General features: G+C 42.1%; 1 long non-coding RNA gene across 1 annotated transcript in view; it reads left to right on the plus strand.

Moving 5' to 3' along the window:
- Positions 1-21,068, plus strand: part of LOC123863844 (uncharacterized) — a 118,801-nt gene that overhangs the window by 32,710 nt on the left and 65,023 nt on the right. The window contains exon 2 of the long non-coding RNA XR_010410675.1: positions 15,672-20,873. This is a non-coding gene — a long non-coding RNA (uncharacterized LOC123863844). The remainder of the gene's footprint in view (positions 1-15,671; positions 20,874-21,068) is intronic.

The raw sequence follows: 21,068 nt of genomic DNA on the forward strand, positions 1-21,068 counted from the left end.
CAAAGAGTTGATGTACTGTTTAGAGGCCTAGAAGGACACGGACTGGGAGATTTGGTACAAAAAGTCCTGGGGTAGAGGCAAGTAGACAAACCAGTGGGAGTGATCAAGTGTGAAGAGTTTTGCATGATATGTTCATGTCCACCATAAATCATCCACCACAGAACAGGAATTGAACATCCAAGTAGACAAAGTGCCCAACCAAACCAAAGTTGCCATCAGCCAGACTTCATCATTAGCTCTCCCCAGAACTGGCATCATAAATTATTGAATGGACTCATGAATGGAGTGGCCATGGTGCAGACAAAGAAGTTCCACATGGACCTAACTGCATGGACTCCTACTTAAAAAAAACTGAAATAGCTATTGCCCCCTCTGAATGTCCCACTTGCCAGCAGCAGAGACCAATGCTGCACCCCTGATATGGCCCTTCTCCTCCAGGAGACCAGCTGATTACTTGGTGGCTATTTGTTCTCACAGCAATGGGCACCTATTCTGAGTGTGGTTCTGCCTTTCACGCCTGCACCAACCTTATGCAGCACCATTATCCAATGGTATCATTTTTTTGACTCAGAGTCATTGATGTTGTGTTTTCTGCACAATATTGTCCTCTATGCCATCTAGAGATTTGGTGATAACAGCATTTCTTAAAATGAATCCATAAAAAACCTAAAAGCCTTTTGATGCTGGGTGCTTTTTAAGTTAAATTTTCAATTAGGTAGAGCCAGCCTGCTGTGGTGAAAGCTGTGATGTGCCACCCAGATTCTCCTTCAGCCAAGAAGTTCTTATTCCCCCAGCTGCTGAGAATGTTGCTGGCAGATGGCTTTTACTTATCAGTTCTCTTTGCGGATTGCTTATTTGAAGAGGGCCACCTTGCCCAAGGTGTTTCTCCTGAAAGTTGGCCAACACAGGGATATAAAGGTCTGGCCCCTTGCCCCAACTTGGAACTGCTGTAAAGGGTCAGCCAGCTTCAGATCTCCCCATGGGTTGGGCTGAGGCCTTCATTGTGACTATGTCACAGCTCAATTTCTTTCTCTGCCCAATCTGCTTCTTCCATAGATTTTGATCCCAAGGGCATTCCCTAATAAAACTTCTGCATGTTTCTCTCCATATCAGTGTCTACTTACTGGGGAACCCAGCCGGCAACCTTTACTTTTGGGTCCAGTTTTGGGAGTGTTTTATTGACTGCTTCTCTCATCCCTCCATACAATCATTTTATTCCTAAGGGTAATAGTGCTTCCCTATTACGTTGGGATTTTCTTCCAAGTTGCTGATACCCATTTATTCTGCAAGTTTTGAAACTGGTATTTTTGATCTTCACACATAAATAGACAATCGCAACTATGTCATGACTACCAACTGGCCAACTGGGAGCAACTATAAGGGGCCATTGATTGTAACTCACATTCCCATCCCAGAGATATTAAAATATGAAGAAAGTTTGCTTCTTTCAAAGTTGCCTTTCCCATTCCTCTGGGTTTCTTTTGAGTTTAAGAGGCTCAGATGACCTTATGGTTTGGAGGATGTGTGAGACAAGGCCGGCCTCTACGGCATACTCTTATCCCACTTGGTCTTTGGCGGTAACCTCCTTCCTTGGTGGCCAAAGGACATACCTAGTCTGTTTTCTTTGCCAGACCTGTGCCCAGGGGTCCCAGGAGCCTTGATCCTCACCTCAGCTCTGGCAGATCTGCTGAGGTTTGTCTGTGACTTTGGAACCTAAGCCTTTGGCCCTCTAATGCAGGTCCCTGCACCCCTTGCCCTGGTGAACTCTCCTACCAGCCCTCTCATCAGAGACCCACTGGGGTCCTCTCTTTGTTTAGGCCAGCCTTGCCACCATTTTCTACTCCATGGTGGTCACATACAGAACACTTGGAGAGGGTCCCTTCTTTTAGGGCCTCAGGGAAGAAACAGGGCATTCTTCAGATCCTCAAACCCAAATCCTCCCTTCCTTCTTCCAGGGCTTCAACATTGGGAGGGGCAGGACCACAGTCTCCACTCAGAAACACTCACCCATATCTAACTTTCTTTTCCCCTCTCCAATTGTTCTCCTTATGCAGTTATCCCTTTGAGGGTAGAAAATTAGGCTTCTATTATTTCCTGTGCCTTCTTAAGTCTAAGGTTGACAGTACCAATCTCTATAGGTAGCTAGTCTTCCAAAATTGGTTTTTAAACCCTGGTTGCTAGAATTCTGAGAAAACTTTCTTCCTTTCTTTTCTTCTCTCCTCCCCCTGCTCTTCCTCCTCATCTTCCTCCTTCTCCTTCTTCTAAAATTTCAACAAAGCTTGGCCCTTACAATAAAAAAAGCAGGCCCTTACAATAAAAAAAGCACTTTGTTTTCTGTGAATTAAAAACTCCATTCAGTGATTCAGTTGACCGACTTGAATGAGGTTGTATCGAAATATTTTCCCAACTACAGATCTATGTCACACTTTGTTCCCTGCAGAGAGTCTATCCTCTGTTTGAAGCCCATGGAACATTTGTGAAGCGTGATCAGTGATCAGGCCACAAGAAAAAAATTTAACATATTCCAGGGAGAAGAAATCATTCAGGCCACAATCTTGGACTACAAGGCAGAGAAACTAAATGTTAATGCCAAAACTTAAAAAAGAAAAAAAAAAAACTCCACATACTCCTACATAACTTTTGGATCAAAGAGAAATCAAAAGTGCAATTAAAGATTATTTAGAAAACAATGATAACAAGAACATTACATAAGCGAGAAGGCCAAGGCTGTGCACATAGACCCACTAGGAGCTTTAACAGCTTTTATAATTAAACAAGAAAAAAGAATAAAAATAAACCGTTCAACCAGAAGTTAAAAGAAAGCCAAGAAAATATGACTAAGAAAAGTAAGATGGAATCAATAAAGATTAAAACAGAAATTAGTGGTTAGAAAAGAGAAAATCATTAAGTTTGTTAGGTACAGTTGACCCCTGAATATGGGAGTTGGGGCACCAACCCCCACACAGTGAAAATCCACATACAACTTAAACCATCCGAACAGTAGTCTACTGTTGATCAGAAGACTTTCCGATAGCATAGTCGATGAACACGTCTTTTGTGTGTTATATTTTTTTATAGACTGTATTCTTATGATAAAGTGAGCTAGAACAAAGACGCTCATAAGGAAGAGAAAATGCATTTACGGTACTATACTGTAAAAAATCTGCGTAGGAGTGGACTCGTGCAGTTCAAACCCATGTGGTTCAAGGGTCAGTTGTTAATCAAAGACGTGTTTCTTTAAAACACAAGAAGAAAAGAGAAACTTTTTGCGAAGTTAATCAAGAAAAAGAAGAGGGAAAAACAAACACCATAGAATGAGGAGAAAAACATAACCACAGATAAAGGAGAGATTTACAGATTTTATTATCTAGATTATTATGTTGAACTCTGTACTAAAAGTTGTGAATTGTGGGTAAAATGAATGATTTTCTAATAAAAGACAAATGATCAAAATTTATTCAGGATTAAGAAAATATAACATATACATGACTATAACAGAAAAATCTTGGACATTGTTGGTGGAAGAATAAATTGGTACAGCCCTTTGGAAGGGTAACTTAGTAGTATCTACTAAATTTAGAAATGCATCTAATCTGTGACTCAGCAATATCCCTTATAGCTGTGTCCTAAAAAATATTCTCATATAGGCACAAGAATGTCTACAAGAATGTTTACTGTAGTGGGTTTTTTCTTTTCTTTTCTTCTTTTTTTTTTTTGGTATTACAGAAAAAGAGAAACAACCTAAATATTCATCAGTAAGGGAATGACTAAAATCACAGTGTTACTTCCATACTAAAGAGTACGAAGCAGCTACTAAAAAAGAATGTGTTACTCTATATGTACTGAAACAGAAAAATCTTTGACACATTAGGTAAAAATACACAACAAAACAAAACTTGTGGGCTCAATTATAGATTAGAATGATCCCATTAATATTTAAAAATAGAACTATGTATTTATGTATCTATACATGTGTTTGTAAGTTAATATAAAGAAGCTCTTTCTAGAGAAGATGACTCGAGAGAAGAGAATGGGGTCAATGGAGATAGTAATGGGGGCCAAAGAATAGAACTTTTATCTTTTCTTTTTCTATTTTAAAATTTAAAATTTTTCATTTTTTTTTTAAGGGAGAGGGGCAGAGAGGGACTCTTAAGCAGGCTCCCTACCCAGCACATAGTCTGATGTGGGGCTTGATCTCACGACACTGAGATCATGACCTGAGCTGAAATCAAAAGTTGGGCACTTAACTGACAGCCACCCAGGCACCTCAACTTTTGTTTTCTGTATTGCTCTGTATTGTTTAACATTTTTACAAGGAAAATACGATCAAATATTGCTTGAGTAACTAAAGTAATAAAAGAATCATATACAAATAATTTATAATAATTAATCTCATTAATAGCCAAAAAAGAAAAACTACCTTCTACTTGTTCCTTTAATAAATAGTAAATAGGGAATATTTTTGGCAAATAGGAGCTGATTGTCATCATCCTACTTAACAGTGAAAGGCTAAAGCATTACTTAACAAAGTCAAGGATAAGACTTGGGAGGCCAATAACATGATTATTATTTAACATTTTCAAAATTGTAGTCAATCCAATTCAATAGGAAATAAAAGAACCCAGGAATCTTAGTTAAAAAGAGAGAGAAAAAAGAGAATGTCAGTGTTGCTAAGAAGGAATGTGAAAGTATTATTATATATAGGTGTGATAATATACATGGCAAATCCAAGAGGCTCAAGAATATAAAATAATTTTTTAAAAGATTTTATTTATGTATTTATGTATTTATTTATTTATTGAGCATGGAGTGGGAGGGGCAGAGGGAGAGAGGAAAGAATCTCAGGCTGACTCCCTGCGGAGCAAGGAGCCCATTGTGGAGCTCCCTCTCAGGACCTTGAGATCATGACCTGAGCTGAAATCAAGAGTCAGATGCTCTACCGACTGAACCACCCAGGTGCCCCAAGAATATAAAATAATTTTTATTGTCCAAGTGCTTCCTGCCTGCCAGGCTCTCTGTCAAGTGGTATTTTATAATATATATAAATTAATATATAATTATTATATATATAAATTAATTAATATATAATAATATAATATATAAATAATATATAATATATCGCATTTAATCCTTACAAGAACACTCTGAGACACATTTACTGTTGTTTCCATTTTATGGATAAAGAAATGAAGTTCCAGAAGGTAAAGTAGTTGGTGAGTGGTGGAGCAGAGATTCCAACCTGAACAAGCTGATTCTGGAGCCTGCTTGAGATTCTAAGTATTGATTCTGGAGCCCTGCTGCACACTGTTGAAAAGCTAAAGATATTTTCCAATAAGAACTCTGCTTATATAATAAGTATATAAAAAGCAATAGCTTTTATATGTAAAATCAGTTGGTTTTTACATATAGTATCAATAACCAATTTGGAAATATCAGGGAAAAACCCATTCTATCTACCATGGCAACTAGAATTACATATTACCAAGTAGCACACTTTTTAGAAAGCCCCAACGGCACTGGGTGTTATACGAAAACAATGAATCGTGGATCACTGCATCAAAAATTAATGAGGTATTGTATGGTGACTAATATAACATAATAAAATTAAATTAAATTAAAAAAAAAAGGCCCAAAACTAGGAAAACTTCTAAACTTTATTGAGAGACAAAGAGAAGACTTGAATAAACAGAGACATGCTCATTTATAGCTTTGAAGTCAATATTGAAGAGATGCTGATTATTCCCAAACCAATCCCCTAAATATGTCATTTCAGATTATTAACAATTTAACATTAATGTAAAACAGATTATTAACGTTTTTGTCAGAATTTGACCAAATTATTCTTTTAAAAAATATTTAATTTCAAAAGCTCTTTGTATTAAAAAATCAGAAGTCTGTCATATAAAATGTCTCCTTCAGAAGTAAAGACTCTTTATAGTTGGAACATACACAAACCTGTACGTGTATAGATACAGATGGGACCCTTCTCTTTTAGCATAACACCGTCAAAGTGGTGTGTGGAACAGTTTCATAATGGGCCATGAGAGCACATTATTAAATTTTTTTTTAAGATTTTTTTATTTATTTGAGAGAGAGAATGAGATAGAGAGAGAGCATGAGAGGGGGAGGGACAGAGGGAGAAGCAGACCCCCTGCTGAGCAGGGAGCCCCGATGCGGGACTCGATCCCGGGACTCCAGGACCATGACCTGAGCCGAAGGCAGCCGCTTAACCAACTGAGCCACCCAGGCGCCCCGCACATTATTAAATTTGCAGGAGTTTTGTGAGCTGGTTGATAAGCACAGCCATTATTAAAAATAAAGTATATAAACCTATAATTAAATTATTTTAAAAACAAAAATAATGCATATTTAAATATACTCACCACTTCCTAATTATTTTACTACATGTTGCTATTAAGCATGTTCTTGAGGTCATTTGCATTTCTTGCAGCTGGATGATGGACATGTTATATAATGGTCTGCTGCTGTGCATTCTTCCCAACTCTGCGATCAGGGACAGCGTGTCGGTAGCTTGAAACTGACCACGGTGAGAATATTTAACCGTGGAAGTCGGCAAATACTACAAATCAGGGTCTTGTCTTCTTTTCAGATGCCTGGTTGTTAAACATTTAACTGCATACCACTGGATTAAAATTATGCTAGGCAGGAGTATTACGTATTTCATCTGTAGGCCCAGTGAGGGCTTTTTGTTTTATATATGTGTGTATATATGAACTTTTTTAATAATAAGAAAAAAAGCAAAGTACAGCTGCACAACCAGAAGGAGAAAAAAATGGGGGTGAGAAATACAGCTTGTCTTACAATCAATACAAGGTGAGGTAAAAAGGGTTTCCCTGGGGCAAAGTACTTAAAAGAGTTATCAAACATAAACCTGTTATGAATCTTTCTTTTATAAATAGACAATGTTTTAAATCTGCTGACCTCTTCCATGACGAAAGTGGTGTCAGTAAAATGTACTTACAAGATATTTGGAAAAAATAAATACACTTGTCTTGTGGAGGCAAAGGTTATGTTGTAACAAAGTGTGAGAGAGTAATAGCTTTTCAAAATAAACTCATGCTTTGGAGAGCATGGGTTTACACTGAAAATGGATAGTGGAAATTTTTCCAGAGTTATGTGACTTTTGAGGCTGAAAATTATGTAAGTGGGATGCCTATAAAAGCTCATTTATCTACTTACTTAAAAAACTTGGAAACAGGATATTCTAGTGTTATATACACAAATCTTTTAAAATAAACTAATTTGTTAACAGTTTGAAAAGGTAAAATTGCCCAATTATTTTGCAAGAACAACTGATTGACTTCAGGAAAAATGGAAACTGTCAGCTAAATTTCAACAAATACATTTGCATAATTGGTGGAGGAAACAGGAAGATGACTATCACTATTCATTAGGCATGATCCAGAAAGCACTTCTTGCATTTGATATCTATGCATGTTGGTGAAGCTCCTTTTCAGTTATTTCAAAACCAAGTACTGGAATAATCTGAATTTGGAATGAAAACTTTGAATGGCCACATTACAGAGTGTTAAACTGAGATTATAAAAAAAAAATCAAGCAAGTTTTACCTTTGCCAAAACACATTTTTCTTAGAGAGAGCAAAAATAGCCTCTATCCTAATAATTAAAATGAAAAAAAAAATTTTTTTTTAAGTAGGCTCCACACCCAACTTGGAGCCCAAAGCAGGGCTTGAACTCATGACCCTGAGATCAAAACCTGAGCAGAGGTCAAGAGTTGGATGTTAACTGACTGAGCCACCCAGGTGTCCCTAAAATGAAAATGTTCTTTTTTTTTTTTTGATTTTTTTGATTTTTTTTATTCTTATGTTAATCCCCATACATTACATCATTAGTTTTAGATGAAGTGTTCCATGATTCATTGTTTGTGCATAACACCCAGTGCTCCATGCAGAATGTGCCCTCCTCAATACCCACCACCAGGCTAACCCATCCTCCCACCCCCCTCCCCTCTAGAACCCTGTTAGTTTTTCAGAGTCCATCGTCTCTCATGGTTCGTCTAAAAAAATGAAAATGTTCTTAAAAGGACTCTGAGAAACAAACTGAAGGTTCTAGAGGGGAGGGGGGGTGGGAGGATGGGTTAGCCTGGTGATGGGTATTAAAGAGGGCACATAACGCATGGAGCACTGGGTGTTATATGCAAACAATGAATCATGGAACACTACATCAAAAACTAATGATGTAATGTATGGTGACTAACATAATAAATTAAAATTTTAAAAAAGGTAGTTTATTAGATATTTATATTTTCCTTTATTTATTTATTTAGAGAGCGAGCATGAGCGGGCAGGGAGGAGGGGCAGAGGGAGAGAGAGAATCTTAAGCATGCCCCACGCCCAGCACGGAGCCAAGGAAGGGCTTGAGCTCACCCTGAGATCATGACCTGAGCTGAAATCAAGAGTCAGATGCTTAACTGATAAGCCACCCGGGTGTCCCTATATTTTCCTTTTAAAATTCCAAAGAGTAGTGCTCAGACCAGTAGCATCATCCCCTGGGTCTCTCTGGCCTGCTCTCCATTAAAAATATGAGTTAAATGGAGGAGTCACCTACATGCAGGAGTTTGGGCATAAGTAAGATCCAGGGGTAACATAGCTGTTTTTGTCTTAGGTAGGTGTGTGTGTGGGGGGGGGGGGGTGGAGTGGTCTGCTCTTCCTGTTGCAGTTTTTATTTTATTTATTTACTTTTTAAAAAGATTTTTATTTATTTATTTGACAGAGAGAGACACAGCGAGAGAGGGAACACAAGCAGGGGGAGTGGGAGAGGGAGAAGCAGGCTTCCCGCCGAGCAGAGAGCCCTACGCAGAGCTCGATCCCAGGACCCTGGGACCATGATCTGAGCCGAAGGCAGACGCTTAACGACTGAGCCAATCAGGCGCCCCCATGTTGCAGTTTTTAAAGACTAGAATAATTCTTGACATGTTGAAGTAAGTTTATGTTAAAACAGACCTTCCGGGAGTAAACGGGGCCCTTACTTGTAAATCCCACCTGCACTTTTATAATAACACCAAATTGCAAACGTGTATAATACTACTAGCTAATACAGAATGTACTATGTGTCAGGCATTATCCTAAATTTTCCCCTTGAATTAATTCATTTAATCCTCCCCACAATCTTACAGGTTAGGGCTTTCCTATTCCTCAGTTTGCAGATGAGGCTGCTGAAGTACAGAGAGGTTATTTGTTCAAGATCACACCGTGAATAAGTAGCAAGGTCAGGATTTGAACCCGGTCAGTTTGGCTCTATACCTCGTGCTCTTAATCACTACACTACACTGCTTGGGTATAAAATGTTTAAACAAATACCCGCATGTTGGGGATGCGCACTCATATTTTTTTTTTTTTAAGATTTTATTTATTTGACAGAGAGACATAGCGAGAGAGGGAACACAGCAGGGGGAGTGCGAGAGGGAGAAGCAGCCTTCCCACTGAGTAGGGAGCCCAATGCGGGGCTCGATCCCAGAACCCTGAGATCATGACCTGAGCCAAAGGCAGACGCTTAACGACTGAGCCACCCAGGCGCCCCCTCACTCAAATATTTTTATCGATGGAGAAAATGATCAAAAAAAGTTCGGAGACCACTAGCCTAGGGGTTTTGAGCTCAAATGCTGGCATGACATAAAAAGCTTTTCCTACTTTGGCCCCAGTCAATCCCTCTGACCCACTTCTTGTCCTTGTCCCTTGCAACCGGTGGTCTGAATTCCACCATCTTGAACTAGATCCTGGTAGCTTCCTGAATTCCTAATGCCTCCTCTCATTTCCTGCTCCTATTTGGCCTTGGGAACTCAGCTCCAGCACTGCCTTCCCTTCCTTAGCTATCTACTCTTTCCCCCAGGAGGCCAGCCCAGGTCTCTTTGGTACACTCCCAGCATTTTCTGCATACTTCCCCATAAAACTTGCCCCAGTATTTTGTAATCATCTTTTCACTTGTTTGTCTACCACCTATGAAGGAAACGCCCTAGCTTGTTTATTTTTGTATGCCCAGCACCTAGTGCAGAGCCTGGCACATAGTAGGTGCTGTTTGCACAACTGATTGATGAGCGAGAAAGCCACCACTGCCCTAGGAGCTGCTCTCTGACCTGTTATTTGTGTAACGGCCACCAGAGGGGGGCAGATGAACAGGGTCCAGAGAACAGCGCCCATCTAGAAGAATTCAGGCTGAGAATTTAAAGAATGATTCTGGGGTTGGAAGGAGAGTTCAGCGGTCACACAGACATGCCTCTGTTTTCGGCAAGAGTAAACAAACCCTTCCAGATAAACACAGTGATAAAGTTTGTGTTTTAGGTTAATGTTTTGGAAACTAGACAGTCTTTAAACCAGAAAACTTGGATTCTGGTTCCAGTTCTAACATTTATTGAGCTTGTTGGGTCTCAGACAAGACCCCTGGATTTTGGAGCCTTGATTTCTGAGTCTGGAAAATGGGAAACATACTCATTTTGCCTGCCTCCCAGGGCAGTTCAGAGATCCATAGATAATAAGGCACATGAACACCCTCAAAATGACAAGGCAGCATGTAGGGTATAATTGGAATCCAGGGGCTAAATAAACATAAGTCCAACTACCCTTTTTCAAAACTGGTTTTTTGAAATGTGGGTTGAAAGCCAAGGTATCCTCCTGGGGCAATCAGCGTGGACTTGTCTAGAGAGCCTAGACACGTTAAGATTTCAAGCTGTGGGTAGTTTAGCCCATCTCATTAACTTGGCTCCCACCTGCCTATCTCGGCCAGATAGCCAGGGGCCATCTAGCCCATCTGCATCTAGCACCCTCTATCCCTGGATAATTCACATATCTCACCACACCTGTACATCTTTTTAAAAATCTTGCAAATGTGCATAGATGTTGTTGCAATAAATAAAACACAAATTCATATAAAAACTTTTCTGAGTTTCTAGTCACATTAATCACAAAGTATTTTTTTAAATCAACAAATATTTTTAAACACATTTAGGATAGAGTTGCACCGTGAGTATACTGAATCTATGCAAATTTGATGAGATGGGCTTAGCAAACAAACTCACCAAGAGCAAAACAAAAATTAAACCCATAACCACTTAGTAACGCTGGCGATCTGGCTGCTGTTCCTCTTGATGAGGGGCTGCCCGGGCTGGGCATGAGTGCTAGATGTGACTACTTCCCCTCAGTGGGTCTCTGATCTTAACAAATGCCTATCAAAATAAGTGTATCTCTGTGTTTGTGTGTAATTTAAAGGATCTTAAAGGAGCATTTTTATATGGCAATAGTTTCACCCTCTTTTTTTTTTTTTAAAGATTTTATTTGCTGGAGAGAGACACAGCGAGAGAGGGAACACAAGCAGGGGGAGTGGGAGAGGGAGAAGCAGAGTCCCCGCTGAGCAGGAGCCCGATGCGGAGCCCGATGCAAAGCCCAATGCAGAGCCCAATGTGGAGCTCACTCCCTGGACCCCAGGATCATAACCTGAGCCGAAGGCAGCCGCTTAATGACTGAGCCACCCAGGCGCTCCTTCACCCTCTATTTTATCTTTAGAGCCCAACTCACCATGGAAGATGTGTCATGTGGAGGTCTGTCTGAAATTTTTTGGCACAAAATGGGTAGCCTCTATGGAAACCACTGATCGAGCCCAGAAAAATCTAAGACCCCCAGTGGCTCCCTAGAGATTGGGGTTGGAACTCAGGCCTCTCACTTGAGGACCAATGTTCTTTCCACCCACGACTGTGCATGTCACTATCAGCCGCATTCTGAAGGACACCGTGCACCCTGGCCATGGGGAGTCTGGGGGCTCCTAAACTGTGCATTTATTCAGGGACACCCTCCCAATATAGGCAGGGCGCCCCCATTCACCTTTTACCCACACATCTTTGTTTTTCAGGGTTCCACCTTCCTGTGTGAATAGTACCCTCTGGAATTGTATAGCATGGCAAACCTTCCTGCTCGTGACCTACATTCTCTTTCTTGTGTTGCCCTTCTATTGGAGTCAGGATGTGAGCTGGAGAGATTCTCAAGCCAGTTTTAAGCCTCAGTCTGGGCAATCAGAGGCATGTGGGAAAAATCTCAGAGGCTGAGCAGCCTTCAGAAGGCCACTAGGATCTGATTTCTTTCCTCCTTTCCTTCCTCGGAAATGTTAAGGCCAGATGCATCCTACGACCCAGCAGTATCTTACCCTCTGACCCGGCTTTTGAGCTTCCTTTTCCTCTGGGGCGAAGCCATGCTTCCTTGACCCTTCTGGCCCCTATTCCTTGAAGAGCAGGGGACACGCACGGGGGAGGGACACTAGTCCCCTGACTTGGCGCACAGTTGACAGCATCTGGCAGGCCTAGGAGTAGGAGCAGGCAGGCCTGTGCGGGCACAGGGACCTCTTGCTCCCTCACCCACTCACCTTCTAAACTAAGCTCTGCTCACAGCGCTACTTGGAGCTGCTTTCCTTCTCTCCAGCGGGCGAAAAGACCTCTTCAGTGAGGGGGGATATTCAGTACTGAGCTTCTAGAACAACAGATTCTCCAGATTCAAAGAAGGCTATGGAATTTGGGATTATCAGGGCTACAAGGGTCACTGACCTTCTGGAAGGCCTGAGGAAGATGATATCAAAGATGGTGGAAGGTTCCTCTGGTTCCCATGTCTGGGTGGCCAGAACTTCTTCTGCAGGCAGAATTTAGTTAGAGCCCCAGGAGGACTTGCCAGTGCTGAGAGCTGGTAGACACCAGACTAGGCTCTGAAAGAAGACAGTGGAATGCACTTTGAGGTCTTTAAAAATAGGATGACTTTTCTTCCCTCTGGAATGGTCTGGAATGACAGCCTGTGAAAAAACTGAAAACATGACAACCGCAAAACTCTTTATTTACACCAAACCCTTGATTTTAAGCTGTTTTAGATTTGTTACAAATCCCCACATTCTTCAGTTGCCCAAACAATATTAAACACATATTGAAGATGCTTTGCAACAAGCAGGGACACTAGAGTTCCAATGTGGAGGAAGGAAATTAATATTTGGCAGGGAATCTCTGAGAGTTAACTTGTATGGAAAATCACAACCACCACAGAAATGGAGGTTCAAAATCTACCTCTCAAGGACTGACAGGATTTTTGCCATTAAGTAACCTCCCACCTCCATTAAATATATAATAGAGTTTGTAATCTCTGCACGCTTTGCCCACTCTCCTTCTTCACTTCCTGATCTCCTTCCTCATCCAGTTCCCAAAGCTTCCAGAAGACTCTCCTGATGGGTCCATAATCCCCTATTGCTGCATTTGCTGGGAAACATGGAGGCAGGAGAGTGGGATGAGAGAGGCAACCTGGAGAGGCAGCAAGGGGAACCTTGACCCTGAGACTCCCTTCACTGCCCTCCTCCTTCTCCCAGTAACACCCAGAGATCCTTGTCCTCTATACTAAAGCAAGGACATGGATCTCCGAAGGACAAGTGTACTTGTCCTTAGGGAAAATGGGATGTATTTGAGACTGGTTCTCTCCCAGAAAATTGGGAATCCTAATCACAGATCACATACTAAGCCATAACTCAAAAATCAAGTACATGCCAGTTTACTTCTCTAGACCTTTTTTGTGTGGCAAAGATTTCACGTACAGGTGTGTGTGTAGATGAGGCCATGCCGGTCAAGGCTTAGACACACCAAAAAGTGGGAGAGCCATTTAAAGAGGTTCGACAATGCTTGGCACATAGCATCCCCATCCCCCAAAGATATTAAAAGGTTCTCTGACACCCCTCTCACCCCCCACCCCCGGAAACACAGGAACGTAGTGCAGTGGACAAGTAGACATTGTCTCATGTTCGGCATACATTTCACTTCAGCATTTCTTGAGTTATATTTATTCTGTTTGAAAAACACAATATCATTTTTTTCAGGTGTCAGATATTTTCAAGAGCATTCAAAAGTTTTTGGCCTTAGATGCTCTGCCTATAAGATCCAGTGGCTAAAACGCCCCAGACATTGAATGCTTGCTTAGAAGACCAGACTCAGAAAAATCGGCACACAGGTTTAGCATATCATCTGCAAACCCAAACGTATTTATAAGTGTTACCTTAAAATGTATGTTTGTGGGGGTGGGAGGGCAGATGGTGAGCTGTTGAGGGAAGGAAGATCCTCAAAAGTTTCCAGTGAGCAGAAATTACTTGACTCATCTTGACTGTCCTTGAGTGTGAATGGAAAGTATCCAATATTGTTAATTGCAAGGGAGCAAAATGGCCTTATCTTCACTTTTATTTGGGGAATAGTTTCTGTTATATTTTTAGGGAACTTAAATATTCATCAATGCAAATGGGTTCTATGACTCTGGCTACTTTGCTGTCGGCATGATGGGTCCCTCACTCCAAAGTCTTCTACCATGGCGGGTGTCAGGGCCCTTGCCTTGTTGTGCGAGGCTCTTTTAATTTGTGAGGAATGAAGGAAAGGCTCACCTGAACAAACATTCTTTGAGCACCAACCATGTCAGATGGTATGCCAGGTTCTGGGGACTCTAGTGGCAAATAAGACAGATCAGGTTCCTGCCTGCATGGAGCTTCCACTCAAGGGAGGGTTGACAGATAGGACAAAAAGACAAGTGCTATGAAGAAAAGCATCTGGTGATGTGATAGAGAGGGAGAAGGGAGAAGGGTGTGAGGCTAGTTCAGATTGCATGGACCAGGAAGACTTCTCTGAAGAAGTGGCATTGTAACCGAGCTTCGAGAGCTCCAGGGGGGCCAGCTGGGAGAAGGGCTGGGGTAGAATGTTTCAGGCATAGGGCTCAGCTGGTCCAAAGCTCCTTAAGTGAGAACTTTGGCAAGTTTAAGGAATGCAAAGGCCAGTGGATCTGGACTACTGGGAGTGAAGGTGAGGGCTAAGAGATGAGGTCAGACTTATAGAGAACTAATGTGTTCACTCTCCAACCCAACAGTTGCTCGGTGTCCCAAGCATCTCTTCCCCAGACCTGGGAGTCCACTTCTTTCTGCCCCATTGAGTCCATCAGAACCCTGTGATTCAGCTGCTTTTTTGCCTCTGCTTCTTTCTTTCTCTGTTTCATCTTTGCAGCTTTCTGCTCCACAGTCCCTCTCTCAACTCATTTTGCATTAAAATTTCCCTAGGGTGAGGATCTGAGCATCCTGGTAGCTGTTTCCTCACTGCCAATAAGAAGCGGTCCTATTGGACAGAGTTTCACGTGAGGTCTTCTCGTTGGCTGCTGGTCTCCCCTGGGTCCGTCACCTGTGGCCCAGAGCCTGGCAACTAATTTTTTTGTTTGTTTTTAAAGATCTTATTTACTTATTTGACAGAGAGAAGAAGAGAGAGAGAGCTTAAGCAGGGGGAGCGGCAGGCAGAGGGAGAGGGAGAGGGAGAAGCAGGCTTCCCACTGAGCAGGGAGCCCAATGCAGGGCTCGATCCCATGACCCCAGACCATGACCCGAGCAGAAGGCAGATGCCCAACCAACTGAGCCACCCAGGCGCCCCTTGGCAGCTTATTTTGAAGGAAACTACAATGACTACTTTCCTCAGGATCAGTTGTGTGCTGGGCCAGAATTACAAAGACTGAATTAAAGAGCATTTTCACAGAATGGATATTTATAACCACCTCCCAGGCAACAAGCCTATGAGGGGGCTTATTCTTTATATAGGGTTTAGGGCTTAGCTACTCACCGATCCTTCCCCAGGGACCACTGAGTCTGACTGTTCCCATCCAGGTCTAAGCACTTCGAAGTTAGCCGTGCACACAGTCTCCTTGAACTGGCTTTCCTCTTCTACCCGCCGGAGACGCCGAAGTTGTATCTCCCATCCCACGTGCTCTTACGCAATATTCCCTTGCCGGTTCTTCGGCAAGAGGTAGTCTCTTCCCCCTCCCATTGCATCTGGGCTCGCTGTGCGACTGGCTTTAACCAGAGGAACATAGCAGAAGTACTCGATGTAAGAGAACAGCAGCTTCCTTCTTCATTCACCTGTTGGAACATCGCTTCTTGGAACCCATCGGCCTCAAGGTGAGGATGTCCGATTAGCCACATGAAAGGCCCAAGTGGATGAGAACTCAGGTCTCCAGCCGGCAGCCTCAGCTGAGCTCCTGGTTGACAGCCAGCACCAACTTGCAGTCCTGTGAATGAAGCCACTGCGGACCTTCCAACCATCCCAGTATCCCAGGCAGCACCTGCAAGGCATATGCAACCCCTGGTCACTCCACAGAATTGTGGGTAATAAGAAACTCTTTTGTTCTAAGTCCCTATGACGTAGGGTGGTTTTGTGCAGTAGTAGTTAACCAAAACAGCTCCTAAATTTCGACAGCATTCAGAACCCTGGTGTAAAGGAGTTGTTGAGGGGACAGCAAGTGGGTTATATCCTACTGCATTACACTTGGCCTTAGTAGAGCTTCAGCATCAGGTACAGGTAGCTAGGCCTGAGAAAATGGAAATCAAACTTTTAATTGTACTTGGTAATTACCTCTCTTTGGAGTATCATTGGAAAATTCTTTTATATCCTAGCTACAAGTGGCCCAGGCCACTCTTGCTTGGGATCCTGCTCTGGTGTTGGTGACAATTTAGGAAGAGGCTGCAGGGACAGCCAGGAGGGAAGGAAGACGGCAGGAGAGGGTTCAGTGTGATGGGGAAAACTGAGTCTGACATTTCCATCTAAAGGTTCAGAATTCGATACTGCCATTTTTTATAGAATCAGAGAAGTTTACAGGGATATTATTTTATTTTTTCAGATGCTAATTCTTCAAATGATGAAATGAGAAACCTCTGTTCTCTTGCCTCTTCTCTCGCTCTCTCTTTAAAAGAAGAAACAACAAAGATATCTAACCTATTACTGAGCTCTGGCCTGAAATTCAGATATTTGGACTTGACCCAATGTCAATATTTTGGGAAAAGTTTGAACTAAGTCATTCATGCACTCCTGGGTTTCAAGCGTGAAAAATCCCCACAGTTTTCCACTTAAAGAAAAAATAAAAGGTCTGAAAACTATGTACTGAAAAGCCATCAAACGTTTTAGGCCGTAAACTTCAAACTTGGCGGGATGAAGTGACCACCAAACAAGGAAATTCAAGTCAAGTGCGAATCAAGGAGCCAAAGCTTGTAATGTGTTAAAGGCACATAGACCAAAGTCTGTGCAGAGCATCGTAGGGTGAAACTCTGCATCACAACTGGGACCTGTCACTGAGCAGGGGCCTCTAACCAGGGCCACTTTCTCTTGCCTGATAATTGCAATGGTCTCGTAACTGGTTTCCTTGAGTCACATCTGTATCTTTTTAAATCTGGTCATTTTCCTGTTTACAAACTCTCGGCGACTCCCCATTGCCCCCAGGATAAATCAACACTTCTCAAGACGCCTTAAGAGGTGGCAGGCATGATCCAGCTTCCCTCTCTGGCTATAGCTCCGGCCACACCCGAACTCAAACCCTTTTCCCCAGTCATGCTGAATTCCGTGGTGTTCCAAGAATGTTCACTGCTCTCCAACACGAGCCCTTGTACATGCTGTTCCTTCTGCTAGAGCTGCACTCCACCCCCAACTCTTATTTGTGCAACAAGAATCGGCTCAGATGTCACCTCTTCCGGGAAGGACTAGAGGTACTGCCTCTGTATTCCTAGGGCATTTGGGAGTTTGTCATGCTGTATGATAATCAGTTTACACATTTATATCCTCCATTAAACTGGGAATTCCCTAAGGGCAGTGACCATGCCGTATTTGACTTTTTAATCTCTCAAACCCTACATAGTGCCTGACTTCTAGTAGATGCTCACGAAATCATTGTGAATCAGACTAAACAAATAGCCTTAAACCCCATCTATATTTTTGCACCAGGGGAAGGAACCAGAGAAAGGTAGGGGAAGAGGACTTTGAGAGTGAGCCCTACAGAACTGAGACTCTGAGATCTGAAGAGAATTATATGTCCAAGTCATAATTTTGCCTCGAATGGATCCATCCCTATAAAATACCTTCCACATCCACTGCAACTTAACATGGCAATGTTCTTGTTTTCAGAAGACTTGCCACAAGGACTTTGTCACAGAGGTTTGGAATTTACTTATTTAATTAACAAAGATAATTTGAATTCCAACTGTGCCAGGCCTTGTGCAAATTTAAATATGAAGACAACATGACTTGTTTTCTTCAAGGAGTCTGTAGTATGGTGGGGAATTGGCAATGGGAGTCGGTTTTGATTTGGTGCTATTGTTGTTGTTAAGACTTCTGCAAGTAAAAGTTTCTTCCGGGGGAAGGCTGCCCCAATTACAGGGAACTCAGCTGACTGATGTTCATTCTGCTCCAAAAAAATGTTTTTATTCTTTTTCCAGAAGAAATAAATGAAGAAAGCTCACCCAGGAGAGTCAATATGGATGATACTCCCCACCATGGGAACAAAACATTTTTTTTTTTAAACAAATGCCACATTAACAAGCAGATAAGAAGCTACTGGATACAGACATGTAGAAGCAAGGAAGTTCGAGCTGCGTACCTCTGCCGTAACCGAATCACAAAGAAGGAACAGACTTTTCTCCCTGGAGGCATGATCTGTGCCTAGAATTCTTGAGAATCATGGCCCTAATTTTATATGTCGGGGATGAAATGTCCTTGGGTAAGATGTTTAGAATGGAAATGGAGGAGACGGTGAGACCCTGGAGTGGGCCCTCTGTCCACTAGGTCAGGCTTCAAGTTCACCTAATCATGTTTGAGGCCTGCAGTTGATGCTGGGAAGGATCCCGATATGGAGATGACATCAACCAATGGACCCATGCCCGTGGATCACAGGAATTTACAATGGATATCATGGGGCAGAATTTGACCTAGAGGTGTTGGGAGGAGAGCAGAGAAACAAGCCTGAAATTCTCCTCTGAATGCTGTCCATTTAGTCAACTGTCCAAATTGGAAATATCCACTCACTTCTGCTTTTCTTCTGAACGTTAAATTTCTGAGATCTAGAAATGTATTTAAAGGAGAACTTAAGAAGAGTTGTTTGCTTTTTAATAATAATAATAATATTGTTAAATATGATAAATTATTGGCTCTGGTTCTTTCCCCTCTTTTTGTCCATACCCTCTGCCATCTATATTTGCCATCTATATTTGTACTTCCCTGACCTTGACTTGCACTTGGGCCAATGGAATGTGAATAAACATGATGGTATGACAGATCTGAGTCTAGGTCTAAAGGGCCAGTGCCAGATTCTGTTTGTTTTTCTTGTGCCTCTTCCATTACCAGGAGAAGAGCTTGTGCTCAGTAGTTGCCTCCTAGCAACACAATACACATGCAACAGACATAAGCCCCAAATCAGTGAAGATTGAAGCCCAGCTGGATCTTCAGCTTGAAGTAGAGTCACCCAGCTGATGCCAGCCTAGATCTGCAGACGCACAGATACACAAGCAAAAATTAATCAGTGTTGTTTAAATCACTATTTGGTGGGGCGCCTGGGTGGCTCAGTTGGTTAAGCATCTGCCTTTGGCTCAGGTCATGATCTCAGGGTTCTGGGATCGAGTCCCATATCGGGCTCCTTGTTCAGCAGGGAGCCTGCTTCTCCCTCTGCCTGATGCTCCCCCTGCTTGTGTGCTCTCTTTCTGTCAAATAAATAAACTAAATCTTTAAAAAGAAATTAACCACTATTTGGGTTAATTTGTTATGCAGCAATAACTAACTGATACTCCTACTACTATTACTACTAATAATATTAGCTCAACTTGCCCATAATTTGTCCAAGGTCACTCAGCTGGTACCATCAGTGAAGATGGAATTCAAATTCTGGACTCTTAATCACCTCCTTATATAACCTTGAGAAATGAACCTGGTTAATATTCTGGTGAGTTCTTCTCAGGCAAAGAATTTTTACCCTAGAATGAAGACGAGATGAGAAAATACATAGGTTTCTTTTTTAGATGGTTTGCAGAGAAGAGAAGAGCTATAATCATACCAGGATAATACATTCATGGACCACAGTCAGAGGTCTTCAGTTCTCAGAGAGAGGGAAAAATATATTCAAAAAAAAAAAAAAAAGAAAAGTAAACAAAAGCAGGATTCAGGATTAACGAATGGCAGGTCATAGAAAAATAAGGATGAATGAAGGACTGCCTAGCATTATTGCTGTGTGTTAGGATTTGCCTCTCAGTTACTAGCTTTGTGATTTTCTCTAGAACTCAGTTTTCTCATCTGTGAAATAAGGATAATGAAAGCAACTACTTCATAGGGTTGTTGAAAGGTTTAAGTGAGTATATGTAATCAATATATGTAAATGCTTAGAAGAGTGTCTGGCACTAAGTAGTACGGAGATATTAGCTGAGTGGTGCCTCCCCAGTGGAGCACCGTACTTAACATCTGCCTGGTATTTCTGACTGCACCTCTGTGATGGTTTTGTATTATGTTAACCTAACTACCAGAACCACATTTCCCAGAATCCCTTTTCCTATACGGTCTGGGCTAGAACTGCCATATGAAAAATTTGCATGAGATTTGGAAGCTGGAGGTGAAGCTTCAGCCACCATGCTCTGAAGGTTAGTGTAGGGTGTTGCTGTAGCTCATTTATTGATCTACAGGCTGACTCAGCTGGTGCAGGGCAGCAGTGGGCCTGCATGTCCTCCACTCCCTCTGGCCCTCCTCTTGCAGCTTCTCTGAACCCTGGCCAGGTGTGTGTGCAGCTCCATGATGAAGGGTCCCAGCTTCCATGTAGTAGAAGTTGAGATGATGGGAGACAGATATGTGGTGCCGTTGGTCTTCATGGATTTCAGATTGTCCTTGTAGATTACTGTTTGTTTCCAGAGGTTATAGTAATCTTGCCCTTGCTTTCCTCCACTTCATGTCCTACCTTCTTTCCATTCCAGGCCTGCCAACCTACAGCGACTTCAGGACTGACCCCCACCAAATGAGAGATAACAGCTCTGCACAGACATCTTCACTAGCTCTCACCATTACTCAAGGTCTAACCCCTATACCAAATTTGTGTTTTTCTGCATTACTCATCAAGGTTCTGCTTCCCTGATTGAACCTTTACTGATATACCTTCAACTCCCAATTAACTTATGAGTTGGGAGGGAAGACATTGGCATCACTGAAAAGTCATGGTTCTTTTTAAAAATTTTGCATTTACCCTAACTATAGGCATTTTGGCTCTC

The sequence above is a fragment of the Mirounga angustirostris genome, unplaced genomic scaffold (assembly GCF_029215605.1).
Source record: "Mirounga angustirostris isolate CCGP_5_RB_7025 unplaced genomic scaffold, mMirAng1.0.hap1 SCAF_1, whole genome shotgun sequence".
Taxonomy (NCBI): Eukaryota; Metazoa; Chordata; class Mammalia; order Carnivora; family Phocidae; genus Mirounga; species Mirounga angustirostris.